This window comes from Myotis brandtii, unplaced genomic scaffold (genome assembly GCF_000412655.1).
Source record: "Myotis brandtii unplaced genomic scaffold, ASM41265v1 scaffold604, whole genome shotgun sequence".
Lineage (NCBI taxonomy): Eukaryota > Metazoa > Chordata > Mammalia > Chiroptera > Vespertilionidae > Myotis > Myotis brandtii.
The window spans coordinates 818410-832279 of record NW_005370286.1 but is presented as its reverse complement, the minus strand read 5'-3'; the positions used below and the strand labels follow the sequence as shown (position 1 = coordinate 832279).

The 13870-nt window shown below is 46.5% G+C and overlaps 1 long non-coding RNA gene across 1 annotated transcript in view; it reads right to left on the bottom strand.

Annotated features, from left to right (window-relative positions):
* Positions 1–5797: 5797 nt before the first annotated feature.
* Positions 5798–13870, bottom strand: part of LOC102254154 — a 14702-nt gene continuing 6629 nt past the window's right edge. The window contains exons 2-3 of the long non-coding RNA XR_314338.2: positions 11758–11854; positions 5798–5912 (exon numbers count right to left, since the gene is read on the bottom strand). This is a non-coding gene — a long non-coding RNA (uncharacterized LOC102254154). The remainder of the gene's footprint in view (positions 5913–11757; positions 11855–13870) is intronic.

The window sequence follows — 13870 nt, the reverse complement described above, 5'->3', positions numbered from 1 at the left end:
GGCCCAGCCCGGGAGGGGGCGCCCCGGATAGAGGAGACTGTGGACACACCAAACAGCGCCAGGCCCCATGTTCCTACCTGGTGTGGGTCACGGCGTGGGGTTCCCTCCTCTGTGTGTGGCCCAGACTCAGGGCTGCGGACGCCGGGATCCCGCTGCTGCCCAGAAGCCGTCCTTCCCTGTGGCCCTTGCGGGCTGACCCGCCCCCTGCCAGCCCCTTCCTCCTCCGGCTCCGCATTGGGTGGGCTCTCCATCCGCCTGGAGGCAGGATGAGTGGCTAATTGAAGCCGCCCTTGTTTGGCTGCAGGTGCCGCTGGTAGAGCTGGAGGCCCGTGGACAGCAGAGGGCTCCCCCCTCCCTGGGAGGCAGGGGTGCTCAGGTGTCCACGGCTGGGCACAGGCAGGAAGTGCACGGTCTCCGGCCCCAGCAGCCGGCTTGGAAGACAAAGCACTAACTTGCCAAGCCCCGGGCGGTCCCGGCTCCGCGTCCTGCGTGTTGTGGAGGAGGAGTTGCCCAGACCAGCCCTGGAAGAGTCTCTGAAGAAGACCTCATCCTGGGGTCGCTGCGCCCGCCCTGGGGCCTCAGAATGGGGATGGGAGTGGCCCTGGGGCTGGGCCACCTGGGACCTGGGGGAGAGGTGGTGTTTTTCCCTCATGAGCACTTGAGGGGACGCTGCCGGTTCCAGGAACCCAGGGATCTGACTCCATGGTCCCAGTGGGAACCACCTGGAGGCTGACCCATTGGCCCTGGGGTGTGACATCAGACGCACCACCAGGTCTCGTGGCAGCACAGACCGAGACTGGGGTGCCGAGCTCCTGAAGCGTCCCGTCCCATCAGACATCCGCACCCCCTCCAGGGCTGGCCACAGAGGGGGAACACGTTTGTTATAGACATAGAAAGGCACGCGCACAGGGAGCCCACCCTGACTTACAGGGATGCATCCACCCTCGCTCACCATCCCGCCAGGCGGTTCTGCCCATCGTTTGCCAGGGGAGGGAGAGGAGAGACATCGCTCTGCAGAAATCACGCTGGGACATTGTTTTCATTGAGCCATTGTCCGCTCCTCAGAACCCCGCAGGCCTGGAGACAGTAGAAGTGACGCTCGGGACCGGCTGAAATAATACATTGATTTCTCTATCCCACTTCCATCTACGCCACTGCGAGTCATATTTCCTCAGGTGCCCCGTAAATGACAATATCTGGCCGGCCTTTCCCCCAGTGGACCACTCACACAGCCCATCCATCACTGGGATGAAGGCGGAACAGCATTACAAACCCATCACCTGCTCCTCCTGCCATGCTGCACCCCCCCCCTCCCCATGCCAAGACCCGCTCCGAAACGAGATAATTCAGCTAAGAATGCTATCAGCCAATCCATCATTTCACGGGAGAGAGAGGGAAGGAGTCTGGGGATTGCTGTCTCACTTCGAAACCCGGCACTTCGGTATGGGGTGGCCCGATGTGCAGGTGAGAAAGCAGACTCAGCTTCCAGGAACACGGATGGCTCCGTGCTCACAGAGTGACGGCAAAACACTCATGCGGGGGGGAGGGGGGCTCTCAGAGGGAAGCTAGCGGGAGGACCCCTGACACTGCTCCCCCATCACGGTCCAGTTCAGAGGAAGGAGTCGAGACCTGAGGTGCCTGAAATAAGTGTCTCTCTGGAGAAATGCGCCCACGCCTGACGGGCTCCATTAGTTTTATCCCCTCTGGCTTCCCTTCAAGGCGGATTGGTCAAGCCCCGGACCCAGCCACCTGGCCTGTAATTAAAAGCTTGGGAAGCGGTGGGTGTGGAACCGCCTGGGCGTTGAGTTCCTGTTCGGGAGGGGCCAGTGAACCTGGCTCCCCTCCTGAGGCCAGGGGACAGTCTTGGCCGGTGACTTTTCCTTCCTTGCGACACTTTCTTCTCTTGGCTTCTGGAACATTGCACATACCCGATCTTTATTCTCACTTCCTCTCCCGGGCAACCTGGGTGAAAGAAACCTCATCATGGGTGGACAGCAGTTAAGCCACCCAGCAGGGTCTTGCCTCAGTAACAGGAATAATTAGCCTCAGACAGAAGGCTGCTCTGGCCCCAACTGAGAAAGCTGACAAGCAAGACCTGCAAGGACCAAACCACTTCCTGGGAACCCAGCTGCATCCCAGGACAAATCCCAAAACATCAACACCCAGCACAGTTCGTTCACAGCAACTCGTATGCGATCACACGGGTTGTGAGGCATAGGAGGAATCAGGAAAACACAGTCCATAGTGGACCAAACATGAAGCTGCCCAAACTGAAAACGGGCACAGGGGACTGAGTAGGTGCCAATATTAAATAGTTATTGTGATTGTGCCCCGAATGTCTGGAAAGGTAGAGGAGACACAGAATATGTTAAGTAGAAATGATGAAACCCTAAATTGAATTTCTAGAGATGAAATCTGCAGTGCCCGAGGCTTGGAATCTATCGTGTGGGGTTAATGGCAGATTAGACTTTGAGGAGGAAAAACCATGTAACTTGAAGATATAGTGGTAGCAGCCATCAAAAAAAAAAAAATCACGCAGAGAAAAATAATTTATAAAAATGGAAAAGAGCTCAGTGTTTAGGTGATTGGTGCCCTGAGGGGGAGGGGGCGGGAAGAAGTAATATTTAAAGTGATAATGGTAAAAAAGAAGTTTTACAAACCTGATGAAAACTATAAATCCATAGACTCAAGAAGTTGAACAAACCCCAAGCACAATACATATAAAAAGAACTACACACAAACAGCACCATCAAATTGCTCAAAATCAATCAAAGAGAAAATTCTAAAACTGCTTGGAGAAAAAAGACGCATTCCATACAAAAGAAGAAAGGTAACATCGGTGAGGCCTTCGTGCTGGAATCAATGGGGCAACATCTTCAAAGAACTAAAGGATGGGGTGGGGGAACCTATAACCTACATTCGGGGCCCAGGGAAATGGGTCTCAGAAGACACTGCACACAGTTTGGGTCTCTCTCTCTCTCTCTCTCTCTCTCTCTCTCTCATACCTTACTTTCATTTTTTATTTTTTTGGTGCCACAGGAACCCACCAAAGGCTTTCAAATACAGGAGAGATATATGACGGGAGTGAAATATGATTTGTTTTTTGTTCATGTCTGGGGTGCTGAATTCTTTAAGCTTTTGTGCGTCTGAAAGTGTATTTATTTCTTCTTCATTTTTGAGATTCATTTTTTTCTAGGTATCCTGCATAAAAAGGTGTCACACTGTCAAACAAGCCTGGGGAAATGCATCCTATACACTTTGCTCCAATCTTCGTATGCTAATAGCTCTGCGAGGTCCTATAGTACAGTTAATCCTTGAACAATGTGGGGAGCCGGAGGCCTGACTCCCCGCACAGTCGAAAATCTATGTATAAATTCTGATTTCCTAAGAACTTAACTACTAATCGCCCTGTTGACCGGAAACCTTACCAATAACAGTCAATTAACACCCACTTTACATGTTATGCGTATTATATACTGTATTCTCACAAAAAAGTAAGATACAGAAAAAATGTTAATAAGAAAATCATAAGCAAGAGGAAACACATCTACAGTAGTAACTGAAAAAAATCTCCACATAAGTGGACCCACACAGTTCAGGCCCGCGTTAAGGGTCAACTGTAAGTTATCATCTTAAAGTGTACTCTGTGTTCACTGGGGAAAGACTTCATTACTCATTTAGAGACCCAATGAGGAAAGCCTTCCCTCCCTTGGACCCATCTTACTTAGAGAACCAACCATACTGTTGGCAATGTTTGGATTCAGGCTGCCCATCAATCTATTCGTAAGTCCCCTGGGCACTTCTATCCCGCCAGCCACCGGGTTGGAAATTGGAGCATATTTCACACTTTCGTATATTTGCAGATCCAGGAGAAACATGTCTGTGCTTGTATTTACGACACTGTATTACTTGGTAGGAGTTACTTTTATGAAATCTTTAAGAGTCATTTAAAAAATGCTTAAATAGTAAATGGCCAGTTTTGCAAAGTGGTTAGAGCTTCGGCCTGTGCACCCAAGGGTTGTGGGTTTGATTCCTGGTCAAGGGCGCGTACCTGGGTTGCAGGTTCGATCCCCAGGCTGGGTGGGAGGCAACCAATCGATGTGTCTCTCTCACATTGATGTTTCTCTCTCTTCCCCTCCCTCCCTCCTTTCCAATCTAAAAGTCAACGGGGGGGAAAAAGTCCTCAGGTGAGAGTTAGCAAAAAATAAAAAATACATTTATTATCTGAATATATTGTTTTCTATTGAGATAGCCTATGTTTCTTGTTGATAAAACAATGTGATGCAATAAATGAGACTATTGACTAATTCCAGGTTCTTAGGAAAAGCTCCATATTCTAAATGCCATGCAGTCATTCAGATTTTCATTAAAGTGCCTATGGTGGGGCAGGATTGTTCCATTTTCTAGAAATACAGTAAAAAATGGGCAAAGTCCCTACTGAACTTACATTCTAGCAGGGAACACTTATAACAAACAGGCAAACAAATAAGATTTCAGAACAACGATAGCACATAACACAATAGGAAAGGGGGTGAGAAATGCACAGGGATTGTGGCTGCATTCGTTGCACCTAAAACCATTAACAAAATGAAATTTGAAGATAAAAAACAACAGCAGAGGCCTCTCCTGTCCTCCAGGGTCACTTCCCCTCCAAAGGAAACCCTGCCAGGCCCACGTGCCGTTACAGCAAAGTTCTGGCCAATCTTCCGGCACAGAATCATCCTTGCCTCACACAAATAGTCTCATAGTCTAAGAGACAAAACAAGAAACACACCTAACCCACTTTTTCAGGCTGGCAGAGCCAAGATATCAAATTGGATTCAGACAAAAGAAGAAAAGAGGACATTCCGTACAGTCTCATTTGCGAAAATAGAGCCAACATTTCTGCAAAGTATATTACACACCCAGCCCAGCCGTGTGCATGGCAAAAAAAGGACATCTTGTCCAAGGAGAGTTTGTCCAACATATTCAAAGATGAGCTAATTCATTACAGTGACAGGGTAAATAAGGGGGACATTTTTCAGTAGCTGCGGAAAAAGCATTAATGAAACTTTATGGTCAGTAGAAAAGAAAGACTCAGGAAGTTAGAAGAGGACCCATCTTAATGAAGGTGGGTGCAGAGGTATCCTGCGTAAGAGGTGTCCTTGCTCCGCTCTTCAAGGAAACAATCGTTGCCTAGCTACATGAGTAGAGGAAGCACCCGCCTCCTTGCGGTCTGCACCTCAATTTACCTCATCAGTACAGGTGCCTCTCCCTGAGATGACACCATTCTGGGGCAAATCTCACCTGGTCACTGTGCTGGGCTTTTGGCCCAACGTGTAACAACTCTGGGGTGATTCTCACCCTTCGTTTCCCCCCGCAGGCTGCTGAGCTTTGTTCATCGTCTCCCTCTGCCCATCCAGTTCCCCTTCAACCCTTCATAGGCTCTGATCCCTCAAAAACATGCTTCAACCCAAACTCCATTTCAGCAGGCACTTCAGAGAGCTGGACCTTGACAGTAGGCACGCCAGAGCATCTTCCAAAACCTACACCAAAATACTAAAGGACCATGTTTAAAGATTACAAGTATTCTTCTGGCCCTGGCCAGGTTGCTCAGTGGTTAGAGTGTTGGCCCTCAGACCCAAGGGTCCAGGTTCAATTCCCAGTCAAAGGGCACGTACCCGGTTTGCAGGCCTGATCCTGGCCTGGGTCAGGGGTCGGGGCATGTGCTGGAGGCAACCAATTGATGTGTCTCTCTACATTGATGTTTCTCTCTCTCTCTCTTTATCCTCCCTCCCTTCCACACTCTCTTAGAATCAATGGGAAAAATATATTCCGGTGAGGATTAACAACAACAAAGTATTCTTCCTTTAGTCAGAAGTAAGATGCGTGGTTGTCATCACTCGGTGCCCTTCAACATTCCATTAGCATTTCTAGAAAGAAAAGTAAAATGGAAAAAAAATAAGTTGTAAGGCATAAAAGGGATGAAATACATTTATCAATGGAGCAGATGCAAGAGATTCTGTAGACAAAGTTTTCAGACTCGCAGGGGAGTGCACAGGGGTGGCGGATACAAGATGAGACACGGCGAGCCGTGTCCTCCCAGACACAGCAGCACCAACTGGAAAGCACAGCCCTAGAGAAGACCCCGCCACACTGCACTGAAAACAAAATCTCTATCACAGGTCCATCAACACAGGGCCTCGTGTGAAAAATTCAAGCTCTTTTTAAGTAACATAAAAGGCAGCTTGAATAAGCAGAAATACAGGTCTAGACCATCTAGTGCTAAAAACTCATGTGCAAGTCCGTGCAAAGGGGCAAAACTTGCTGAAACAACTGAAAATCCTAGCGGGAGCGTTAGCACATCTTTCTTAAGAAGCATAATGTGATAGTAATAAAAAGCATGCGATGTTGGTACCGGCCTTAGACAAATGGCCAAGGGGACACCTCGGGGGTCCAAACACAGATTCTCACGTCGGGACAAGGCTTTGATTGCTGGGGGGGGGGGGGGGGGGGGGAAGCATTGTTTAAATAACGGTGCAAAGGCAATGGGAAGATCAACTCCAGGTATATTTAAAGCTACATGTGACAAGCAAAACTTGAAAACGTTTGCTAGAAAATGTAAAAAATTCCATTACAATTTCATAAAAGCAGAGATTTAAAAATTTTTTTTAATGTTTTTATCAATTTCAGAGAGGAAAAGAGAGGGAGAGAGATAGAAACATCAATGATGAGAGAGAATCATTGATCAGCTGCTCCTGCACCCCCCTCCCCCCACCCTCCGCACTAGGGATTGAGCCCACAACCCAGGCATGTGCCCTGACCAGGAGTAGAACCCGTGACCTCCTAGTTCATAGGTTGACACTCAACCACTGAGTCAGACCATAAAAAGGGGAGATTTTAACAATAAGACACAAAGAGCAAAAAGGTTTGAAAAAGATTAATTCAATTCCATTAAAATCTTTCAAAATCTTGCATTAGAAGAAATGTTATATAAGGAAAGAGGATTGTCACAGACTGAAAAGAAGATATTTATAAACAGAGGATAACATAACACAGAATAAGTAACTTCTACAAATTAATAGTTTTCTTTAAATATATTTTTTTATTGATTTCAGAGAGGAAGGGAGAGGGAGAGAGAGGGAGATAGAAACATTAATGATGAGAGAGAATCATTGATCAGCTGCCTCATGCACACCCCCTACTGGGATTAAGCCTGCAACCCAACCTATACTAATAATAGGATAATATGCAAATTGGTAGGGACGCTATCACATTAACGACTGATCAGCAGTCTGCGTGTGCAGCAGGCGCGGGTGGGCAGGGACTTGCAGCGTTGGGGACGGGGGCGGAGAGGCCTCTCCTCCGCGGCCCCAGCCCCAGCCGGGGGTCCGCAGGTGTGCAGAGAGGCCTCTCCACCGTAGGCCCGGCCTGGGGGCAGGGCCGCAGCAGGGGCCTCCGTGCGCCTGCACCAGGGGTCTGCAGGCCTTTGCTGTGACCCAGCCTGGGGGTCCACAGGCCTCCCCCAGCCCCGGCCTACCTCTTTGGGGCAATCCATTGAGGAGCCCCAGAAGGATGGGTTGGGCCTACCTCCTTGGGGCGATGGATCGCAAGGCTACTGGACTGTGACAGGGCACAGGCCAGGCTGGGGGACCCCCCCCCCTCCGCCCCAAGTGCACGAATTTTGTGCACTGTGCCACTAGTAGGTTTTTAAAAGAAAATCAGCCCAACAGAAAAAAAGGCCAATAATATGCCCAGAAATTCATGTAAAAGGAACTGCAAAGACCCAGAAACATGTATGATCCAGTAACACCAGCAATTGGAGAAAAATAAAATGGAAAGAAGACCACAGAGTGTAGGATTTCATTTATGTAAAATGTTCAGAATTGAGACCTAAAGTGAGTTCACGGTTGACCAGGGCTGGGGAGTGACTGCTGATAGACCTTTGGTTTCTTACTGGGGTGATAAAACGTATAATTGGATTGTGTTGATGGTTACACAACTGTTGAATATAGTAAAATAAAAACCATGTAACTGCACACCTCAGTGGATAGATTATATGGTATATGAATTATATCTCACTAAATCTGTTTAGAAAATGGAGTGATGATTGAGTCATTGGTGAAACAACACACTGAAAATGTTAAATGCTCCACAAAATACTATATATACTTGTGGGTGTCCAGCCCCACAACGAGAGTGTAAGCACGTACGTGGGGGAGGATCACAGGAGGCTCAGATGCTATGCACCCAGAGGAGGGGAGGCTCGGGGAGGGTGCAGTCATTGTCTCTTTCTCTCTTAAAAAGACTGGACATCGACGTTTGTCAACCTGGACAGTCACGCGTGGCTGTGACTCTGAGGCACTTTTATGTTTGTTTCATCTTCTATTTGGTCCCACCTTTCCTGCTCCTCAGCCACATCTGCATTGCTTTGTGGTTTATCCCTGCTGTGTGTGTACCAGAAGCCTGGAGAGAGAGAGAGAGAGAGAGGAAGAGAGAGAGAGAGAGAGGGAGAGAGGGAGAGGGAGAGAGAGAGAGAGAGAGAGAGAGAGAGAGAGAGAGAAAGAGAGAGAGAAAAAGAGAGAAATGCACACCTATGTGTACATTATACATCAAATTGTAGTCAATAACTATTAGGGCAATTGCATTTCTCTTTATCTCCTGTAATTAGGTCTTAGCTACAACCCCTGTTCTTTGTTCTCATCTGCAGCATGACCGATGTGTGCGGCACCGTTCACTGTAAACCCCCAATAGCTGTGAGGCAGCGACTGCATCCATCTCTCCACAGAAAATCACTCAGTGCTTATTTACTGTGGGTCTAGCCCGGCCCACGACATGCCATCCCCAGGACATGGCCCAGGAAAGAAGACGAGCCCCCTGGCAGGGCTGGTATCCATCCGTCCCAGCTCTCGGCTTCCCATCCAGCAGAAGAGCAGGCAGGCATTGGGGAGGCTGGTGGGCGGCTCTGGGTCCCTTGTCCGTGACCTGGTTAGCATAATGTGGAAATGGGGGCTTGGGTGGGAGGGGGGCCTCGCTGGGGTATGTTTAGTTGTCCCTGGATTTATGGGTCTGGAGTTGCTAATTTTCTGTAGAATAGTCATTGCTCTTATTACAGAAAATGGTCTATTTTTTAAAGCTGCAGAAGGCTCTGGAATACAAAACAGCTTTTGCAATTCTTTTGACTGATTTATTTATAAGGGAGTTTGTTTGTTTCTTGCCGTTAGTTGATTTTGATGGAAGCTGCAAAATTAGGCAGGAGAGTCTGGGGGCATCCATATAGCCCGTGAAACTAACCTGCTAAATTTATACCTACATTTATACTTATGTTTATATTTGAGTAGAACAAATGACAGCAATGATAAATGGACAGGAGGAAGAAAGGAACTGGGGTTATTCTGTTGTGATAAGGTGCTAACAATAGCCTTGAAGTGGCGGACCTGGATTAGTTGTAAATGTATATTGCAGACTCTAGGACAACCAATACAAAAAATTGTTTTAAAGTAGAAAAAATGGCCCTGGCCGGTGTGGCTCAGGGGATAGAGTGTCGGCCTGCAGACTGAAGGGTCCCGGGTTCGATTTCCAGTCAGGGCATATGCTTAGGTTGCAGGCTCAATCCCCAGTAGGGGGCGTGTAGGAGGCCGCCGATCCATGTCTCTTTCTCATCATGGATGTTTCTCTCTCTCTCTCCCTCCCCCTTCTTCTCTGAAATCAATAAAAATAAATTTTAAAAAAGTAGAAAAAAATAAACTGATAAAGAAGAGAAAATGGAATCATATAAAACATTCAGTTAAAATCATAAAAGGCAGAAGAAGAGTGGAGGACAAAAATAGGGGACAAGAACACGGGCACCAAATAGAAAACAGCAATGAACGTGGTAGCTGTTAATCCAACCACATCCGCAATCACTCTGAATGGCAATGGTCCGAACGCATTAATTAAAAGACAGAGATTGTCAGTGGATCAAAAACACTACCCAAGCTTCTGTTGTCTACAAAACAAACAAACAGCACACATTTTAAGTGTAAAGACACAGACATTAAACGTAAATGGATGGAGAAAAGCATAGCATGCTAACGCTAATGAAAAGGAAGCAGGAGTCACTATATTAATTTCAGAGAGAGCAGACTTCAAAGTAAGGAATAGAAGAGGGCATCGCATAATGATAAAAGGGCCCGTGCTCCAAGAAGACATAATTTTTAATGTGTATGCGCCTGACAACAGAAGCATCAAACTGCATGAGGCAAAAACTAATAGAACCGCAAGGAGGAATAGATGGCTGTTTCATCATAGCTGGAGACTCTAACGCCCCTCACTCAGACACGGACAGATCCAGCAGGCAGGAAATCAGTAAGAACAGAGTCAAACTCAACAACACCATCAATCAACTGCACGTAATTGACATCTTCAGACTACTTCACCCAATCGCAGGAGAAATCACATTTTTCTTACGCTCTTGTGGAACATTTATCGAGACAGACCCTATTCGGGGCCAGAAAACACACTTTAAGAAATTTAAAAGAACAGAAATCATATATTGTCTACTCTCAGATCACAATGGAATTAAACTAGAAATCAATAATGGAAAGACAGCCGGAAAATCCCCAACTACATGGAGATTAAACAACAGATCTCTAAATAGCCTGTTGATCAAAGAAAAAAATCTTAGGGGGAATTAAATATATATATATGTATATATGTGTATAGTATTGGATGAAAATAAAAACACAATTTCAAGATGTATGGGATGCAGCAAAATGCAGTGCTTCAAGGGGAATTTATATCATTGAATGCATATATTAAAAAGATGGAATACCTAAAATCAATCATCTAATTTGTCACTTCAGGAAAAGAAGGGCAAATGAAATCCTAAATAAGCAAAGAAAACAAGCAAGAATTACAGCAGCAATCAGTGACATTGGAAACAGGAAATCAATCGAGAAAAATCAACAAAACCAAAATCGGGTTCTTTGAAGAGATCTATAAAATTAATAAGCCTCATGACAAGCTAACTAAGAATAAGAGAGAGAGGACACATACTATTAATACCAAAAATGAAAGTGGAGACATCACTACAGAGACAATGGAAATTAAAATGATAATAAATATTACGAAAGAACTTGATAGTCACAAATTTGATCATCTACGTGCAATGAACCAATTCCTTGAAAGAGACAATCTGCCAACACTCAGACACGAAGAGACAGATGGTCTGAATAGGCCTGTTTCTATCAAAGAAGTTGGGGCGATCATTCATAACTTCCACAATGGAAGCATCAGGCCCACATGGGTTTACTGGTGAATTCTACTGAACATGTCAGGAAGAAATTGTACCGAGTGTCCACAGCCTCTTTCAGAGTCTAGAAGCAGAGTGAATACTTCCCATTCTCCTCTCATAGATTGCCATTATGCCAAACCAGACAAAGACGTTATAAGAAAACTACAGACCAATCTCTCTCATGAACATAGATCTAAAAATCCTCAACAAATAGCAGCAAATCCAATCCAATGGTGCACAGAAAGGACTATACACCTCCACCAAGTGTGATTGACTACAAGTATGCAATGTGGGCTCAACATTCAAAAAGGAACTCGTGTACTCTATCACATCGACAGGTGAAAAGAGAGAGAGCACACGATCCTATCCATAGAGGCAGAAGAGCATTTGCCAGAATCCAGCGCCCCTTCATGACAAAACTTCTCAGTGAACTAGGACTACAGGGGACCTTTCTCAACTTGATGACGAATATCTACAAAAACTACAGCTAACATCGTACTTACCAGTGGGGAACTCAGAGCTCCCCCATTCAGGTCAGGTGCAAGGTCAGGACGAAACCTCTCACCACTCCTTTTCAACAGCATACTGAAGTCTTTGCTACTGCAATGAAGCAAGAAAGGAAATAAGAAACATTCAGATTGGGAATGAAGACATAAACCTGTCTTTGCAGATGACATGATCATCTATGTAGAAACCCCAGAAGAACTGACAAAAAAATTCCTGGAACTAGTAAGGATTTACAGCAAGGTTTTAGGATCCAAGATTAACATTCAAGAATCCATTGCTTTCATATAATCAACAAGTGGAATTTGAAATTAAAACCACAACATTTACCTTAGTACTCAAAAAATGAAATATTTAGGTATAAATCCAACAAAATAGGTACAAAATCTATACAGAAAAACTATTAAACTGATGAAAAATCAAAGATATGAATAAATGGAGAGCTATTCCATGTTGATGGTTAGAAAATCAATTTTGTAAAGATTCAATGCCATCCTAATCAAAATCCCAGCACATTATTTTATAGACACTGACAAACTGATTTTTTAATTTTCTTGTTTTGGCTCCACCTCCTTACAATTCCTAAGTGCACTCTGAGGCTGGAGATGAGAAGGGAGAGGTTGGCAGCTTATTCATTTCTATCTTTTTTTTTTTTCTTCAATGAGCACATATTCTTGGTAACGCTTGTTAAATGAACGAAGCCGGAACTGGATTCAAATCCCAGCTCTGATCATCACCTTCTTCGTGAACTTGGGCGCGTTATTTGACCTCTCTCGACCTCAGGGTCTTCACCTGGAAACGGAGTCAGGTACAGAGGCTAACGGAGGTGTGACCGCCTGTGCGGTGTGAGCCTGGTGCCTGGCACGGAGTCAGTGGCGAAGAAGCTGGTGAAGAACCTGCCGGACACCCTGTGGGTCTGTCCCCGTGTGTCCTTTAGAAAAGGCGGTGATGGCGCCACCCGCCTGCCTTGTGTGGCTAAGGAGCCACCCGTCCATCAGGCGGCTCCCCTACGGCAGGTGTGTGGGGAGCGCTTCCACGCACGGCTCCATTAAATCCAGTAACCACACTGAGTAGGTCCACCTTGTGGACGAGGAAAAGGAAGCACGGAGCCGTGTATTCCTTGTGCGACGGGCGGCGGTCAGCGGCTGCCGCCTTCAGAGCCCCTGGTTTCACGCATACTGAGGGCTCCTCGCATCCAGCCCACACGTCAGTTCCCACGGAAGAGGGCGATGATAAATGCGTCTGCAGTCTGCATACTTGTACGACGTGTTGCCTCGGGTCCTTGCCTGGTTATACATTTAGGATCAATTTCTAAGAGCGCAATGCTCTTGAATATGTTTTGAGCTCTTCGAGGCCCGTTGCCAAATTACCCTCTGGATCTCCCCCTCCCCCAATTTACAGTCCCATTGACAGGAAATAAGAGCACTCAATAGACAACATTATCAGAGGCCACACATTTTTCACTGGATGTGGCTTCCATATGTTGTCAGACATTTACTTTAATTCTTCGCTGTATAAGTAAGACCCTTTCCCACATCCTGATGAATAAAGTACTTTCTCTTTGAGACCGACTTCTTCGATCAAATGCTCACGGGTCACATGTCAAATTACTTCCCAGAAGAAGGTAATTATTCCTTATTGCCCCCAGACATGGACTGAGGGCCCGCTGGGTGCCACCTGTCCTAGAGTCCTCCTCCTGGGGAGGGCCCCACTGGGGAGCTGCTCCTATTAGAAATGAGTGCACCCTAGCCCGGCTGGCGTGGCTCAGTGGGTGAGCATTGACCTATGACCCAGGAGGTCACGGTTTGATTCCTGGTCAGAGCACATGCCCGGGGTTGTGGGCTCGATCCCCAGTGTAGGGAGTGCAGGAGGCAGCTGATCAATGATTGTTTTTCATCATTGATGTTTCTATCTCTCTCTCTTCTTCCTCTCTGAAATCAATAAAAATATTAAAAAAAAAAAAGAGAGAGAGAGATGAGTGCACCCCTGTCTGTGCCTGGAAGAAGTCTCATCATCCTTCATGACCCTTGAGGCCACTGCTTGTGAAACGCCCCTTTCTCCAGGGGGTTGCAGAGACCTGCATCAGCCTCCTCCCCCACCCCGCTCCCCGCC